This window comes from Schistocerca piceifrons, chromosome 4 (genome assembly GCF_021461385.2).
Source record: "Schistocerca piceifrons isolate TAMUIC-IGC-003096 chromosome 4, iqSchPice1.1, whole genome shotgun sequence".
NCBI classification, from domain to species: Eukaryota; Metazoa; Arthropoda; class Insecta; order Orthoptera; family Acrididae; genus Schistocerca; species Schistocerca piceifrons.
In genome coordinates this window covers 791,947,374-791,965,613 of record NC_060141.1, presented here as the reverse complement: position 1 = coordinate 791,965,613, position 18,240 = coordinate 791,947,374, and positions in this window count along the sequence as shown.

Below are 18,240 nucleotides of genomic sequence, written 5' to 3'. Positions count from 1 at the left end.
TCACGGAAAACCTAAATCAGGATGGCCGGAGACGGGATTGAACCGTCGTCCTCCCGAATGCGAGTCCAGTGTGCTAACCACTGCGCCACCTCGCTCGGTCCACTACTAGGAACAGGTCACATATCTATCAGTTATTCTCCGAAGTTATAGCTCGTCGGCTACGTTAATGAAGACAGTTTGCCGGCCGGAGTGGCCGTGCAGTTCTAGGCGCTACAGTTTGGAGCCGAGCGACCTCTACGGTCGCACGTTCGAATCCTGCCTCGGGCATGGATGTGTGTGATGTCCTTAGGTTAGTTAGGTTTAATTAGTTCTAAGTTCTAGGTGACTCATGACCTCAGAAGTTAAGTCGCATAGTGCTCAGAGCCATTTGAACCATTTGAAGACAGTTTTTTACAATAATCTATGCACTAACAGTTCCAGAGGACACTTGCCTTAAATTTCCACAAGTTAAATCAGTATACCAAAAGCATTTACGAGGGCACTTGCTAATAAATAATTTAAGCAAAGCTCACCAGAAAATGATCAGCTTAATTTCTCACGCGATGATTTACAGGCAGTCAACCAATGGAAATGCAATTTATAAAATTCAGTTTAGTAATAACAGGTACCACATATTAAACTGAGAGCTCTCTGCTATTTTTGGTAATTACTACACTGTGCCAATACACACAATCCTCAAACAAGAAAAATTCCAGTGTACTATATAACTGTACACAATAAGATGTTACAGTAACAGAAAAGACAACCTCTTATCAAAGTAACCTTACTTAAAATTACTTAACATTTACCCACACCTTGGACCAGTCGTTCCTTTGTACTATTGGTGTAACACTTCTCAGGCCTGACTACCATAACAACAAATGCTTCTCGACCAATACAGCAGGTTACAGCTCATACCTTATTCCCACCAAACCAAATCAACTTATTCGTTACAAGTGGTGTCCATATTTCTTCCCCTCTTAGAAGATCAGCTTCACAACAGTATTCTACGAAATTCTGGAAGAAGATCACCTCGAAACCAATCCCCTCGTTTTCAGTGACCCAAAGTTTCAAAAGTTCCAAAAGCGACATTCCATCGTTCTACACAATATGGCTGCCATGGCATCCCGTCTTCTTGCTCAGACAGTCTGTGCATATGCCTTCCTTCGCACACGCACGCCCTCTGCTCCCAGCAGCCTCACCAAAGCTGGCCGTTTCGCTCGCAAACTTTTAAACTCTTCTTGTGCGCGCGGAACCACCTGCCACCTCTCTAGCGCTCTGCTCTCTCTCTGGCCTCACACGCCTCATCCATACTCCCAGACATCCTATGAAGACAAACCAGTCAAACGATCCCAGGGGAAATATCGAACCATCTAACATGTTCCTGGAATGCTCCTTTCAACAACCGCACCCATGTTCAGAAAAAAATCAGAAAACCTTGAACAACACGACATATACAATGGTATGTTCTGCAGAAATGATTAGCAGTTGAACCATGTCGGACGGCGGATTCAGGGTCAACACTGACAGCGCGTCGTAACACCATCTACAAGTTAAATGTGCTTGGGGCTCTCGTCGTCGCCATAAACTGAATGTAATGGATCAGTGTGACTTGAGGCTGACGTTCAGGAGGCCTCGCTGGTGCGAACCGTACTGTCAGAGCAGTGAGTTTGAACGAGGGTGCATTATTGGCAAGAGCGAATGTGATGCACGCATCCGGAAAATTGCTGCTCGTGTGGGACGAGGTGTTTCGGCAGTGCAATGGGTGTGTGCAAAAATGGTTGACGGAAGGCCGTAGAGCACGAGGAGATGGATCAGGTTGCACCACCTAGAAGACGCCCAGAGAAGATCGACATCTCATCTGAATGCGATTGTAGGACAGATCAGCGTACTCCTCAGATCTGACGCAACTGTGTAAAACATTGTACACTGTCAGGTCTGACAGTCCGTTCCCATTTGTTACAGCATGGTTTGCGTGAGTGTTGTCCAATTCTGCCTCTACCTTTGACGAACGTGCAGAAGCATGTTAGACGGCAATGGAGTATGGAGCGACGTCACTGTGGACAGGAATGGCATCACATAGTGTTTGTGGAATAATACAGGTTCACTTTGTTTGAAAATGATGGCCGCAGTTTGATTCGCAGCAGACATGGGGAGCGGCATCACAGTAAGTGATTCACACAGGACACACATCGCCAACTAACGACCTTACCGTGTGAGTTGCTTTTCGATATAACCATGTTATGTTAACCAAGGACCTAGAAACGACGGAGAGGCTCCGTGGTCCGCAATCCCACAACGATTACCTCAGTCCACTCGCCCCTCCAACGCCCCACACCGAATCCAGGGTTATTGTGCGGTTCGGCCCCCGGTGGACCCCCCCAGGGAACCTCTCACACCAGACGAGTGTAAGCCTTATGTTTACGTGGTAGAATAATGGTGGTGTACGCATACGTGGCGAACTTGTTTGCGCAGCAATCGCCGACATAGTGTGGCTGAGGCGGTATAAGGGGAACTAGCCCGCATTTGCCGAGGCAGATGGAAAACCGCCTAAAAACCAACCACAGCCTGGCCGGCTCAGCGGACCTCGACACAAATCCGCCGGGCGAATTCGTGCCGGGGACCGGCGCTCCTTCCCACCCGGAAAGCCGCGTTAGACCGCACGGCCAACCGGCAGGCTTCGATATAACCATAAATCACAGTTCGGTGCGCGTCCTGTGCACTGTGATGAGTGCGACCATCGTGAATGACATCCTGGGACCGGTAGTCGTACCCTTTCTCCACAACTCCAGACGCCATTTTTCAGAAAGATGACGCACTGCTACATGTTGCTGAATGAACACGTGGCTTCTTGGTGTCACGGGATGTCAGCCTTGTGGCCTGGCCCGTCAGGTCACCAGACTCGACGCTAATCGAAAAAGTGTGGGATATGGTGAAACGACGGGTACGGCACTGTGACCCAATGGAAACAGCCACAGATGAACTTTGGAACCAGGTGAATACAGCATGGATGGCTATACCACAGGGCACCATTTGCGTCTTATACGCGCTGGTGGCATCACACATGGAACAAGTTATCACGGCTATGGCAAACCCTGTGCCCACTAGACAACAGGTGACTGACATGCTAATCGTTTCAGCAGAACATACTAACGTACATGTCCTGTGCATATGAACTTCCTATCCCTATTCGTTCAAGGTCTTCTGTTTTTTTCTGAACATCAGTGTACATTAATCTCAGTTAAGAAGTGTCTGCTTTTCGTCTTTTCCAGACTGCACTGAGAATTGTCAACTCGTAATTTTCACTCTTAAGACAACAACAGATTCACTGCGTCACGTTTGTGTTTTTTTTTTTAAGTGTATGCATGTTCGTTATAACGATCTTAGGTTCTACAACGCAGAATGATAGGGTATGATTGAATGACACTCGAAGAATTACGAAAAGAGAAATATCTCCCCGCCCAGTACGTCAATTGCAGCAAAAGCGACTGACCCAGAAGCTAATGGCGCAGGTAGCTCGGCCGTGAGTAACTGTGAAGCCTACGCCGAAAGGGCAGGTCCACGTAGTTCCGATAGCAGCGGGGCAGGAAATAAGAAGCGACTTACGAGGAAACCACAGCTGCTGCTGAGGGAAGGCAGCTCGCCCGATCCAGCTGGAGATCTGCCGGCAGAGGAAATAGAACTGAAGCGGGATACAGGATGGACGGACATCCCAGGGATGCTCACGGTGAGACAAATACGTCCGAGATAACCAGCCCGATAGCTTCGCAATGATTGCTGTATAAAATTCACTTACTACACTTTCCAGATATCACCATCCGATTAATATGAGACTGAAAGTTGAGTAAGAACACACAGATGTATTCTCGACTAAACACGCACAACTATTATTCAGAGACAAATACTGCAATAAATGATAAACAATTTTTATGGATAACTGAACAATTTACCATCTAGACAATTACTTAAGTATATAAACTCAATCTTCTTGCTTATTACTTGAGTAATGATGGTAGTAAGTTGCAATAAATATCATTTACAGTATCAGTTATTGGCTGCACTTTTACTACATAATTCTTTTTACACGCGATGTATTAACTAGGTTGTTAGTATTACACGTTCTTCACTGTTTCGCTTTTTCTTTCTCACTATTCCGACGCACGTATCTGTCACTTGCAAGGCTCCGCGAAAGTTAATACTTTTTTTCATATAACACATACGTTACATACAGAGCATATCGTTGCCTTGTTTTCTTGCTTGCCCGAGGTATTTCGATGGATTTTCACGTAGATACCTCGAGATTCATTTTTGCAGCTATCTCTTCATGTGCGACGTGTGGCAAAACTAAGACTGAATACTCACAAACTTCATAGCGTCTGGTGACTTCAGTGTTCTATTTCATATACTCAGTTTGACAAGATTTGTACCACAATTTCTTCAGTGTATTTGTATTGCGTGCAGGTAAAATTAAACATAAAATTCTGTTTAATTCTGAACTTGAGTTCACTCTGACTGATAGTACTCCCTAAAAGTTGTTGATATGTGTGTTAGCTGTTCAGGTACTGTTATGACAACACGTTATCATGCGGTAGATTCGAAATAAACTGTGTAATAATCTACACACAGTAGGTCAGGGGTTCCCAACAAAACTTTCTCGAGGACCCCTTCATCGAGCATGATTGGTACCTTGTCGTATCTCAGTATCTAGTACCTAAAAAAGCCAAATTAAGTCTTTTTATATGTTTTCTATTTCTGATACTTAAAAAAAACATTGACATATTCATTATTGAAAAAATATTGAGCAGCCAAAGAAAAAAATTTGTTATCATATGAAATATATTTAATATATTTTTTATCGTAATAGCATCTTGCGGACCCCTCTGGCATAGCTCGCGGACCCCTGGGGGTCCGCGGACCACCTGTTGGGAACCACTGCAGTAGGTTGAAAGATCGTATTAAAAAAGGCATAACAACCAAATGTGACGATATTGAACTCTTCTGTGCAGTAACGTTCATCTAGGACAATTATATGGATGATGCAATGCGACTACTACAGATCATCATTTTAATACATCAGACGGTTTGCCTGTTTCATTTTGGGCGAGTCTACTACAGGGACTACAACGCCTCGAGGCTTACTGCTGTCCTTTAGGAAACAGAAATTCTGCCTGCATTGCCACTACTATCTATGAACGGTTTGAAATCAGAATCTAAAGTAATTTCCTAAACATACCCTACAACATCTTTGCAATTTGCTGGTACTAAGCTACGCGCTGTAATATTAAGTTACAAAAAAATGGTTCAAATGGCTCTGAGCACTATGGGTCTCAACTGCTGAGGTCATTAGTTCCCTAGAACTTAGAACTAGTTAAACCTAACTAACCTAAGGACATCACAAACATCCATGCCCGAGGCAGGATTCGAACCTGCGACCGTAGCGGTCTTGCGGTTCCAGACTGCAGCGCCTTTAACCGCACGGCCACTTCGGCCGGCTATTAAGTTACACTTCGATTAACACTGATAGAACGAGATCATCCGAAACTGATGAGAGCGACACAGTACTCGCCTTATAGTTGTATCCTATTTGCGGACCTTAGTTACTGCTAGTGTGGGATCCCATCGCAAACCACCTTAAGGTGTGATACAGGCGATATGCCTTTACCATTCTCAATTCACCCTTCCACTACACTCGTTAATGTTGTTCTTATGTCTTCGCACAACAACAAATTCTCTAATTTTAACATCGGGGTGGTAGTAGGATCGTATGTGTTCTTGAAGTGTAAAGCGTTTTTCAGCAGAATGATGCACAGAAGAAAATAATCTACCCATTAGGAGGAAGAGCCCTAACGCAAATCTGTAGATAAACGAAATTAAGAGAATGTGATTTCTCGTAATATCAGTTTTGTTTTATTTAGAGGTACTAAATGGGAAACCACTAAGAGATGTTAAAATGTACCGTACGTAGTAAGGGCCGTTCCCAGGGTGTCTGAGGAGCTACCTTTGCGGAGAGTATGCTCCAGTAGCTTCCAATTAGGAGATGGTGAGTGAAGAGTCGTTTTACAGTTAGGTCTAAATAAGGCAAGAATTTAAGATTATCCATTAAAGATATTATTGTGTCAAGTCAAACTTTAACGAAAGGCAGTAGTTGTCAGTAATGTGGATTAAGAGGCAAACCCTCTGAATGCATAAATAATCTTTTAATGATTTTTCGTTGAAATATTTTGCATAGACAATAAAACAGATAAATACATTAATTCCGGCGGAATGGTCCAGGTGCTACCAAACCATAACGAAACGATCACATACCTCTACTGTAAAAAGTCAGCAGATGGCTGGATGTGTCGTAAATGCAACTACGTTCCTACATGTAGATTGAAAGGGGTACTTGTCAATCAAATGATAAGCTTATTTTTCATAGATGACACCTGAAACGGTATTACTACCTCTTGTACGTAGTTCACTTCATCAGCGGACTGCTACAATTTTTTGTCTACTCTGACAGCGTGCTACTGTAATATGGTGCAGTTATTTCAGCGTGTACGTGGACTTCACGCGTGGAACTGAAACAAAACCAAAATAATTTAATTATTTCGATAGTATAGTTAAATATTCATAAAAAATCTCCCTCATTATTTTTTTCAGCTTTTGAGCACTTTATTGACAGCAAACAAGTGATTGGAAGTTGTGTATATACTGTAGAATTCGTGAGATACGTAAAAAATAGTGTCTTGTTAAGTAAATGATGCAGAATACAATCCTGACATTATTCAGACAATAATATACCGTTACTCACAACCACTACAATTGCTTTTTCAATAGGCATCCCTTACAGGGACCGAAGAAATCGCAACGAAAAAATTTCACTAACACTTTTGCAATAGTAAAGAAAATGTGAGAACATAATGTTAATTTCAGTCTAGTGTCACGAAATATAGCTTGAAATAAATGAACAAATCATTTTACAAAGTAATTAATTAATGAATTTTAGATGCTACTGAAGATTTTCTAGCTGTTCCACATAGCATGTTCTTTCAACGATAAGTCGATAATTTTTTACGATTTTGTATCAGTGAAAGTTACCTTCTGATGACCGTGGATGGCACTGGAAAAACTTCTTTAAGTTTGCTGTTCGCTTCCCCAATCCCAGCATGAAGTATCCAAAGCTCTGCATACAGATGACTTTCTGGGAGATTATGTTCCCGTAATGGACCGAGAACAGGAAGTAAGCATGTATGGAGAGAAGAGAGGTGATTTTCTCGGGTGATGACGCCATCGACGACGTTATCGATACTTCATGTGTTTTCCCTATTCACAGCCCCACCCCAAACCGCACCAGCACAACTTTCTCACAAAGGCCAATTGCGTTATGTATAAAATGGCGGTAAATCAAATTTTTCCGGAAATTCAACACATTGGAGGGAAATTCTAAAAATAGCTCAACTGCGCTAGTGGAGAAGTAGGAGTGCGCCTAAGGTATAAACTGGTTGAAAATCCACAGTGATGCATCTGAATAGCATCAGCCAGACTATAGCGTCAGAATTCAAGACGGTCGACCTGTAAGTCTGACCCAGAGCTGGGATACTGGGCCAGGTTCTATGATGTCACAACCCCATCTCTGATGTGCTATTCATAACAATATGGCATTCTGGTATACTGTCACAGATTTGAGATACTGGGACAGGTTTTGTGGAGTCAGAATCTAACTTCCGGAATACTGCCACTACCACATCTGAGAAAAAGAATGTTTCTGTGTATCCAGCTCCTGTCACCGAACCTACTTGACATGTTTTCCTCGGTTACTGTTCCCTCAGATGAGTTGGTTACTGCTTATCCTAAGTTTGTTATTCCTACTTTATATCTTTAATACCACACCGGGAGAGGAAGGTTCGTGTTCAGAGATGTATGGATATTTACAAGACTCCTGCGTACTGCTTCTCCTAACTCCGATACTTCTATTCGCCCTGGCATCATACCGGTGACAATTCTGTGGTTCAAAAATGGCTCTAAGCACTATGGGACTTAACATCTGAGGTCATCAGTCCACTAGAACTTAGAACTACTTAAACCTAACTAACCTAAGGACATCACACACATCCATGCCCAAGGCAGGATTCGAACCTGCGACCGTAGCGGTGGCACGGTTCCAGACTGAAGCGACTAGAGCCGCTCGCCCACAAAGGCCGACCGACAATTCTGTGCACAGAGACGTCAGTGCGTACTGTTGATTCAGCTACCTCATGCTAAGTGAAGGCTGTCGCTGCACCATACCTCTTGTCCTAAATTTAACAACAGCGGGAAGCAGGATAGCAACTATTCATCTCTGTTTAAAGAAATAAATACCAGGCAGGACAGAACTTTCCTTACCGTGAAAGCAAAGTTCATGATCGAGAAGTCTGACCGCGGTTGTGTCACCATAGCCTGCTGCCGACGTCGGAAGACAAGGTCACAGGGCTCACCGTGCAACGTATGTCATGAGTGTCCCGAGTTAAAATGACGGAAAATATGAAAACACTTGTACTTTAACGCAAGGGACAGGTAATGGGTAGCAGAAATGGGAATGAGGGAGGAATACTGGAACTGAGAAGTACTAGAGAGTTGCTCCAGGCAAGTCTACTCGGTAGGGAACGAGGGAGCAACGCTAAGACAGCTAGTGAGGTGCAGCAATATGACCCAAGCACACATGAATGCATACATAAGTGCATACATAATAAATTCTGGGTGGAAGTGGAACGTCAAGAGATGCACATTCGTCCTCATGACTGTGGAAACTTGTACGCAGGATCTGAAACAGAAGAAAAGATAGTTCGGGTAATTCACTCACAAAATTCGCCCCGAAAGTGGATTATATATGAAACTGGCTGTGACTATTTATCGACAATAGCACAGCTAACATAACAGAGCCGTCAAACACGCAAACGTACATGTGGAAGCCATGTAGCATCGACAATTGAGAATGAAACCCGTCTATATTTATTTGCAACTCGAATCGCACTCATCAAAACGTGACAAATATAGACGGTGAGAGCCAGTGAGCCTGTAGCCTTCTTATTGACGGCGGTTCACCACGAGAAGCTGTCACCAGAATCAGGTGCTAGACCATAGCGTAACCTGTCAATATGGTCCAGAGACTACAAGCGCATATAGCCCTTACTCGTTCGTGTAACTGTGAAGTACGATGCTGCAGACATACTGGGGTTATGAATCACGTGGTGCATGGCGGAGCGTGGGCTGTCTGTGATGCCGGGAGTGCGCGTTCAAGCTCCTTACACTACTGCCAGCCAGCAGCGGTTTAAAATACTGTATACTCCATATGCACCGCATTAAGACTGGTACAGTATAATGACGGTACATTCACTGAAGTGTCGGCAGAAGTGCCAACACCGTGTTGTTTGAGGAAGCCGAAATGCACGCTATAAGCTCACGCAGGATGGCGTGAGGTCTGAAACAGGATACGTAATGAATGCTATAAAGAAAAGTACGTAGCTTCTGGAATACTTAACTTTAATCCACAATTGGTGAACATTGGTTTTGTTGATACAGTATTATCATCTCAATATAACTTGGTGATGGCGCCTTGCTAGGTCGTAGCAATTGACTTAGCTGAAGGCAATGCTAACTATCGTCTCGGCAAATGAGAGCGTAATTCTCAGTGAACCTTTCCTAGCAACGTCGGCTGTACAACTGGGGCGAGTGCCAGTAAGTCTCTCTAGATCTGCCGTGTGGCGGCGCTCGGTCTGCAATTACTGACAGTGGCGACACGCGGGTCCGTCGTATACTAGCTGACCGCGGCCGATTTAAAAGCTACCACCTAGCAAGTGTGGTGTCTGGCGGTGACACCACATTCACCACTGAATTTTCAAGTCGGACAACGAAATACCACCAGATAAGCGATATCGTTTCTTCAGAAGTCAGAAAGCAAGTCACTCGATTTTCACATCAGTTTTACGGTGACATCAAAGAATAATGTATCAGAAGTTATGCAATTCAGTGTCATGAATGAGCAGAATCAGCCCTCGCCTTTAAAAACAGCACGGATTTTTGATTCCGGAGACCGTTTTTTCATCTTTCTTAAGAATCAGACATCTGCCTAGAAAGTGGGACTGCAGGACACAAACAATGCGAAATGATGATGATGATTCAACGCCATCCAAGAGCCCTTACACTTATATCCAGCTTCCAAGTTCCACAAATTCGACCACAGACTTACAAATCCAGTGGGACATCTATTATACTCTGCAAGCCTCTATGCGGTGCACATGGAGAATCGCGACACTGAAAAGAGGTGGACCAACACAGTAAGACTTAGTGTTAAGTTCCGAGATGTTATAACATGAGCCAAGTATGAAATGTTTATGTGAGAAATATGAATGAACTGATGAGTTCCCAGCAAGTACGGTGTTGTTCTTAAAGGCGAGGGATCATTCTGCTCACTCATGACACTGGACTGCGTAACTTCTGATAGATTACTCTTTGATGTCACCATAAAACTGATCTGAAAATTGAGTGACTTGCTTTCTGACTACTGTAGAAACGATATCGCTCAGCTGATGCTATTTCGTTGTCCGACTTGGAAATCCAGTGGAGCATCTGATTGTACTATACTTTGCAAGTTATAATGCGGTGCATATGTAGCATATTTTAAGGGGCTCCGGAACGCCCTATACTTGCAATGTTAAAATAACGCTTATAAATTACATCTTTCCTCACAAAGTATTTGAGGTACGAAGTTGAACTTTTTACAGATTTTTTATTGGAATGTGGGCTATAACTTAACACAGGGATTTTACAAAATTTTAGTTCGGTTGTTAAAGATGATTTTTTTTCAATTGTAATGAAAATTCACAACATTTTTTTTGCAATTTTTTATTTATATATTCAAAAATATACAGTTTTTTGGAAAAAGGCTGTGTTAAATTATGCAGAAGGTACTGTGTAACATTTACTGAAAGTTTGAAACAAATATGTTTGGAAGATCCTTAGAAAACATGTAATTAGTATGAGAAAATAAAAGTTTTGGGAATCGAGCGACAAAGATTGGATTAACTTTTTAGTGCATTCCAGGTCCATAGAATGGATTATCTTCATCCTCTGTAAACTCCTTCTCCAGCTTCCTCTTGTTCCTCCTCCTGTTTACTCTTGCTTGTATTTCTAGACTCTTTACAGCCCTGTCTGCAGCCCGAAGGCGTTCCTTGTCTAAAGCAACCATCGCTCGTTGTTGTGTTCGTAGATTTTGCTACCATTTTCTTCAGTTGCAGTTACTGCAACACTGGTCCAAAAGGTGGTCATGTATGAACACTTATCACATTTCAGTTGTATTTCACTAGCAAGTCCTACGTGCTTTATTATGGAGGGTTCCAGACCAACTTCACTACAATGAATACATCTTACACAGTTTGAAAAAATTCCTTTGAGAACCGACATATCAAATATTTCATTCACATCCGATTCGCCCATAAAACATTCATAGTTTTCACTCATTGAACCAAGCTTCTTCTGTGAAGTATTTTCTTTCCCAATTTGACTGCTATGGGCAGGTGTACTTGAGACGTTAGGTTCACTCACTTGGTTATCGTCTTTATTGTTTACAGTAATAACACATACCTTTGGCTTTCCAACATTTCTCCTTTTCTTAAAAGCCTTCAGAGGATTTCTACTAACTTTACTTTTACTCATTATTATACTTCAACAAAACAGAGACTCAAGAAACAGAATTAATTACGAATATTTTCGAGATAACGACAGAGTAAATAAACATGAAACAATCGACAGTCACACCAGCGATATATATTGAACCATCACAGGTTAGCCACAACACATACTTTATCTCACATCACTAAAATGTACCTGATGAACACGGGCGTTAATAATAACACCATTTGACAGCAGTTTAACAGCGCCACAGTGGGTCACGCCCATGTAGAACACATTTCAAAAAAAATTTAAAAATAGTTGTAGTCTTCGGAATTGAATAAATTATATATCTATTAAAAGGTAATAGTCTGCAGATTAAGAAAACGCAAAAAAGTAAAAATTGAACTTTTCATGATTTTGAGCCTTTCCGGAGCCCCTTAAACCGCTACTGGTTGGCAGTTGTGTAAGGAGGTTGCGTGCACGCTGTCGGCATCACCGGCCGCGAGCGCTCCGCACTGTACCATGTGATTCATAACCCCAGTATGCCGGTAATATCACACTTTCCCATCACACGAATTAGTGAGGTCTATATTCGGTTACAGTCTCTGGACAATATTGACAGGATGTGCTGCTGTCTGGCATCTGATACTGGTGGCAGTTTTTCGTGGTGAACCGCCGTCAGTAAGTAGGATATAGGCTCTCACTCTCGAAGTTGCCATTGGCTTTCATCGTCTATATTTGACACGTATTGATGAGTGTGATTCGAATTGTAAATAAGTCCAGGCGGGTTTCACTCTCAATTGTTGATGCTACATGGGTTTCCCTTGTACGTTAGCTTGTTTGACGACTCTGTGATGCTGGCCATGTTATTGTCGATAAATAGTCACAGTCCGTTCCACACGAATTTCATTTTCGTGGTGAATCTTATAAGTTTATTCCTCGATTTCCTTTACTTCGGTTTCACATTCTGTGCACAAGTTTCCGGAGTGAGGAGGATGTACGTGCATCTCTCGATTTTACATTTCCACCCCGAATCTATGTCTCTATGTATGTACGAGGGTTATTCGGAAAGTAAGGCACAATCGGTACGAAATGTAAACCTCTGTGAAAATCCGATGAAGCTTTGCACGGGTGTGTCGGGCAGTGTCTCTAGTATGCCCGTCGATCGCATTACGTCGTTATTTTTAGTTCTGAGCACACAGGAAGCACATAAAGGTACTTAGATCAGTAGTGTCTCCCGCCAAGTACGAGGGCCTGTTGATAAATTTCGCCTGAAGCTATGTAGCCAACATTACATATGTGTCGTGCGGTTTCTTCTACAAGACAATTGGTTTGGTTGGTTGTTTGGGGAAGGAGACCAGACAGTGTGGTCATCGGTCTCATCGGATTAGGGGAGGATGGGGAAGGAAGTCGGCCGTGCCCTTTCAGAGGAACCATCCCGGCATTTGCCTGGAGTGATTTAGGGAAATCACGGGAAACCTAAATCAGGATGGCCAGACGCGGGATTGAACCGTCGTCCTCCCGAATGCGAGTCCAGTGTCTAACCACTGCGCCACCCCGCTCGGTTTCAAGACAATTCTCAACCGCATTCTGCAAGGGCAATGAAGATGCTCCCACATCGTTTTCAATTGGAAGCGTTTGATTACCCACAATACAGCCAGTAATTGTCTCTCTCTGAGTTTCATCTCTGCTCACATGAACCGCTGGCTATGAAGACAACATTTTGGCACAGACAACGAACTGTAGGCCAGCGTAGAGAATTGGCGGAAAGCACTGGCGGCTGCCTTCCATAACCAGGGTATTTTAAAGTTGGTACAACGCTACGACAAAGGCGTAAGTCGGATCGGCGACTATGGATGTAAGTAGTTGGAAGTTGTAGCTAATGTTGCAAATAAAACAGATTTGATTTTCACTGTGGTTTCCATTTCGCCATCTATCGTTATTTACTTTCCGAATAGCCTTCGTATATGTAATTAAGTATGTTCGGGTTGTACATTGTTGGTGAATCTCATAGCTGTCCTAGCATTTCTCTCATTCCCTACTGAGTAGCCTTGCCTGGAGAAACTCTCTAGTGCTTCTCAGTCCCAGCATTGCCCTCTTATTCTCACTGCTATTACCTCTTACATATCCCTTCGACGAAAGTACAAATGTTTTCACGTTTTCCCTCATTTTAACTCGGAACCCTCATGGCTTGCGCGGCACTGTGAGCTCTGTGGCCTTGTCTTGCAACGTCGGCAGCAGTGTATGCTGACACAGCTCCAAGCGGTCATAGGCGGACTTTGCTTTCGCGGAAAGTTGCTTCTGCGCAGCCTGGTGTCTGTTTATTTAGACAAAGGTGAAGTGTTACTGTATTTCTTCCTGCAGTTGTTTTAAACATAGCAAATGCAGAGATAAGCTTAGGACAAGGGTTTAGGATGCAGCAATATCCTTCACTTAGTTGAGGTAGCTGAATCAATAGTATGCACGCACGCAGCTGTCACCGGTCGGACTCCAGGGCTAGTTAGAGGAATTGGTGTTAGGAGAAGTATGCAAGAATTCTATAAGTAGCCACATACCTTTGAGCGGAAGCCTTTCGCTGCCATTGTGGTATTGAAGATGTATAGTGGGAAGAACCATATTTAGACTTAGTGGCAGGAGTAACCACACACATCTGAGTAAATAGTACCTGAGGAAAACCTGTCAAGTATGTTAACAGACAGGGCTGGACCTGATGGCTGGGGATTGGGGTAGGGGAACCCATCACTCATTGATGACATAGATGACTTCAGCGCGCCAGAAAATCACGCCCGTTCTCTCGTTACGTACCTACTCACAAACCTTCACAAACAATGTTCTATTTGACTGAGGTGTCTAGGCAACACTCATAAACTAAACTCTACCTTCCACCTGTCTCAAATAACACTTGCTAATGACTGGAATTCATACTTGAACACTGTCGAACATCATGATATTCTTGCTGTTTGGTACACAACGGTCCACAGATAAATTACAGAAGAACGTACAAAATTATCTGGAGAACTATTTAGAGTGTCGCATATGAACGTCTACATGTGAATGTGTCGGTTTAAGGTAAGCTGAAATATCCATATGAACAGTTATTTCTTATTGACACTAGTTTAGAATCTGGCAAGTTACAGCAATTGAAATACTAGGAATATGAACAGTTGCAAATAAATCAATAGTAATAGAACTATGTATTTCTAAACTCTGAAGCTATTTCAAATTCTTTAATACTTTTCTCAGTGATAAAGTACTACGGTATGTATTGATTTCTCCGTAGGTCGAAGAATGCAATATTTATTGGGTAAAAACAAAATTAAAAAACTGAAAACTCGTTACACTTTCTGTTTCAGAAGGAAAGATTTTTCTCTGCGTTTATTCGAAATCTAAGACGCATCGAATTTTATCCCGTATACATTGCCACTCTGTTTAATGCAGGGCATATACAGAGAAGAAATTCCCGGAAGCATATTTTTAACTATCCCAGCCAATATTTTCCCACTTCCTAGCATTTGAACCACATTCCTCATCCATGTTGAATACAGACTGTAAAATCTTCTGCTACAGGTTCATATTTCATTGGTCATAAATTAATACACATGTAAAAAGTCCTTACTATAGGGCTTCCAGTATCGCTGAACCTCATTATCACCTGCAGACAGCAAAGAAGGCAATTGTAAAAAACACAGTAGCAGATAAGAGTCGATTATAGTCAGCAAAAAGTGAATTAGTTTCTACATAAAAATTTAAAAAAAAATTAGAGCTAAACAGACCTTTGTTGTTGTCCGAGACAAATTAGTTGAGTAGTATTTTGCTCCTCATCACAGTTATAAAGAAGAGAACTGATATGTCTGTTCAGATACAATCTGTTCGTGGTAAACAAGAAGTTAAATATATCTCTTCCTGTTTCTATAGCAAATAATATTTGAATATTACAGTTTTCGCCTTACAATCTTACAGCTTCCAGACAAATACTCAGCGGTTGCATTTACAACATTAATTTCCAGTATAATTATATAAAACCGAAGTTCATTTTTTCGATTAGTTTTGGAATGATAAACAAGCCATAAATGAAACGTTAATCTAGTACAACAGAAAATATTGCATTGCAGAGAAAGAAGCAGAACCTTTTCACGTCTGTGAGATTGGAAGGTCTGCTAAAGTGATGTTTCTGCCATTTTGCCATTCTGGTTCACACGTAGAAACATTCTAGATACTGTATCTGGTGCTGCCGCCTTCGCGAGTCGTCACAAATACTGTAGATATGGTCGCCAAAAGTGTTTGAGATAACACAGGGAGACTATCGCAAACAAAACGAAATGAATGGGGTGGCGCGTGGTAGATAAATTCAGCAGACCCCGCCCGCGGCCATGAGCCAGGAACAAACATGTTGTGCAGAAATGCCCCCCGGTGTCGGAGTAACACGTGGGACGACAAACTGCTTTTTCAGTTATAGATATCGCCCTGTTTTTATTCTCTCCCCTTCTTTGAGTTGAGCACTCCACCATTTAATGTAACTCAGGCTACACCTGCAGCCATGTGCAAGAAGAAACACTTAAAGGTTCGTAGCTGACTATACTTTTGTTAAATGAAATGCATTTAGTTGATTTTCATCTCGTAGCAATAAGGATAAAGCAGCTGCTACACTCCACTGTGAGTTAAATTGTATACATTTCTAAAATTTATAAATAACAGTTCAATTTATGCCGTTTGTGCCTTTTCAAGAACTGATGAGGCGCCCATTGACGTTTTTCCACATCCAGAATAATATACGAGGAGTGCTGATTTGACTCACTGCGGATGTTGAGTCACAAATTGCAAATTCCTAAATAGTACTTGAAAGATGAATGTGCATCAAAGAGTGTAAACAGGCAGAGTAAAAATGTGTTGCAACTTACTACAACGTTTCAAAACCTGTTCTCGTGTTCTTTCTTTCGTTTACGGTGCGCGATATTCAACTTTACGAAGGGAATATATGAATCTTATCTGACATATTCGCACAAACACCAGAGATTTTTATAAAGAATCTCACTTTAGGTACATCTGCTTTAACTGTTATATGCATTGTGTATCACACTTCTCGACGTCACTAACGAAAATTACGAGATTCTAATCTTCAGAAAAGTGTGCAAATGTCATAGTACAACAAGAAATTTAAAATATATATATTGTTTTCATAGGGTATTGATCATAGCTTATAAAGAAATATAGGGTGTTAAGGGTATAAGGCAGCTATTTGTATTGATCACTGATGACACTACACGAAACAACGTTAAAACAGGATTCACTTTTCTGCAGACTGACAAATATACTATTATGAGCAGTGTGCTTTTAGGTTGGTTGGTTGTTACAAGTACACATGACACAAGTAAGCTTTTTGTGTTTATTTTGTCATGGGCATCACGTCAGGTATGAAAGTGTGGACGCAAAAAGGGAAATATGTACTAACAGGCGAGTTATGACCATATGTAAATCATCCGGTAGTAAAATACGTGATGTGTTTGTGGGGTGACTGCTAGGAGCAGTGAAGAAAACAATTACCACATCGAAGTGAGTATATGTTACGGTACCATTTATCACAATACCGATACCTACACACCTAACACAGTGTATAACCATTCATAATTCTAAATGTCGGGTGTGAAATACAATGAAAGGGAATTAATCGATTTATCTCTAGAGTCAATGTTTATTTCCTTATGATATATTGTGTGTTGGGTAACCGACTTCGACGATAAGTACACTACTGGCCATTAAAATTGCTATACCACGAAGATGACGTGCTACAGACACCAAATTTAACCGACGGGAAGAAGATGCTGTGATATGCAACTGATTAGCTTTTCAGAGCGTTCACACAAGGCTGGCGCCGGTGGCGACACCTACAACGTCCTAACATGAGGAAAGTTTCCAAGCGATTTCTCATACACAAACAGCAGTTGACCGACGTTGCCTGGTGAAACGTTGTTGTGATACCTCATGTAAGGAGGAGAAATGCGTTACCATCACGTTTCCGATTTTCGTACAGGTCGGATTGTAGCCTATCGCGATTGCGGTTTATCGTATCGCGACATTGCTGCTCGCGTTGGTCGAGAACCAATGACTGTTAGCAGAATATGGAATCGGTAGATTCAGGAGGGTAATACGGAACGCCGTGCTGGGTCCCAACGGCCTCGTATCACTAGCAGTCGCGATGACAGGAATCTTATTCGCATGGATTTAACGGATCGTGCAGCCACATCTTGATCCCTGAGTGAAAAGATGGGGACGTATGCAAGACAACAACCATCTGCACAAACAGTTCGACAACTTTTGCAGCAGCATGGACTATCACCTCGGAGACCATAGCTGCAGTTACCCTTGACGCTGCATCACAGACACGGGTGCCTGCGATGGTGTACTCAACGACGAACCTGGGTCCACGAATTTCAAAACGTCATTTTTTCGGATGAATCCAGGTTCTGTTTACAGCATCATGATGGTCGCATCCGTGTTTGGCGACATCCCACTGAACGCACATTCGAAGCGTGTATTCGTCATCGACATACTGGCGCATTTCCCGGCGTGATGTTATGGGGTGCCATTGGTTACACGTTTCGGTCACCTCTTGTTCGCATTGACGGGACTTTG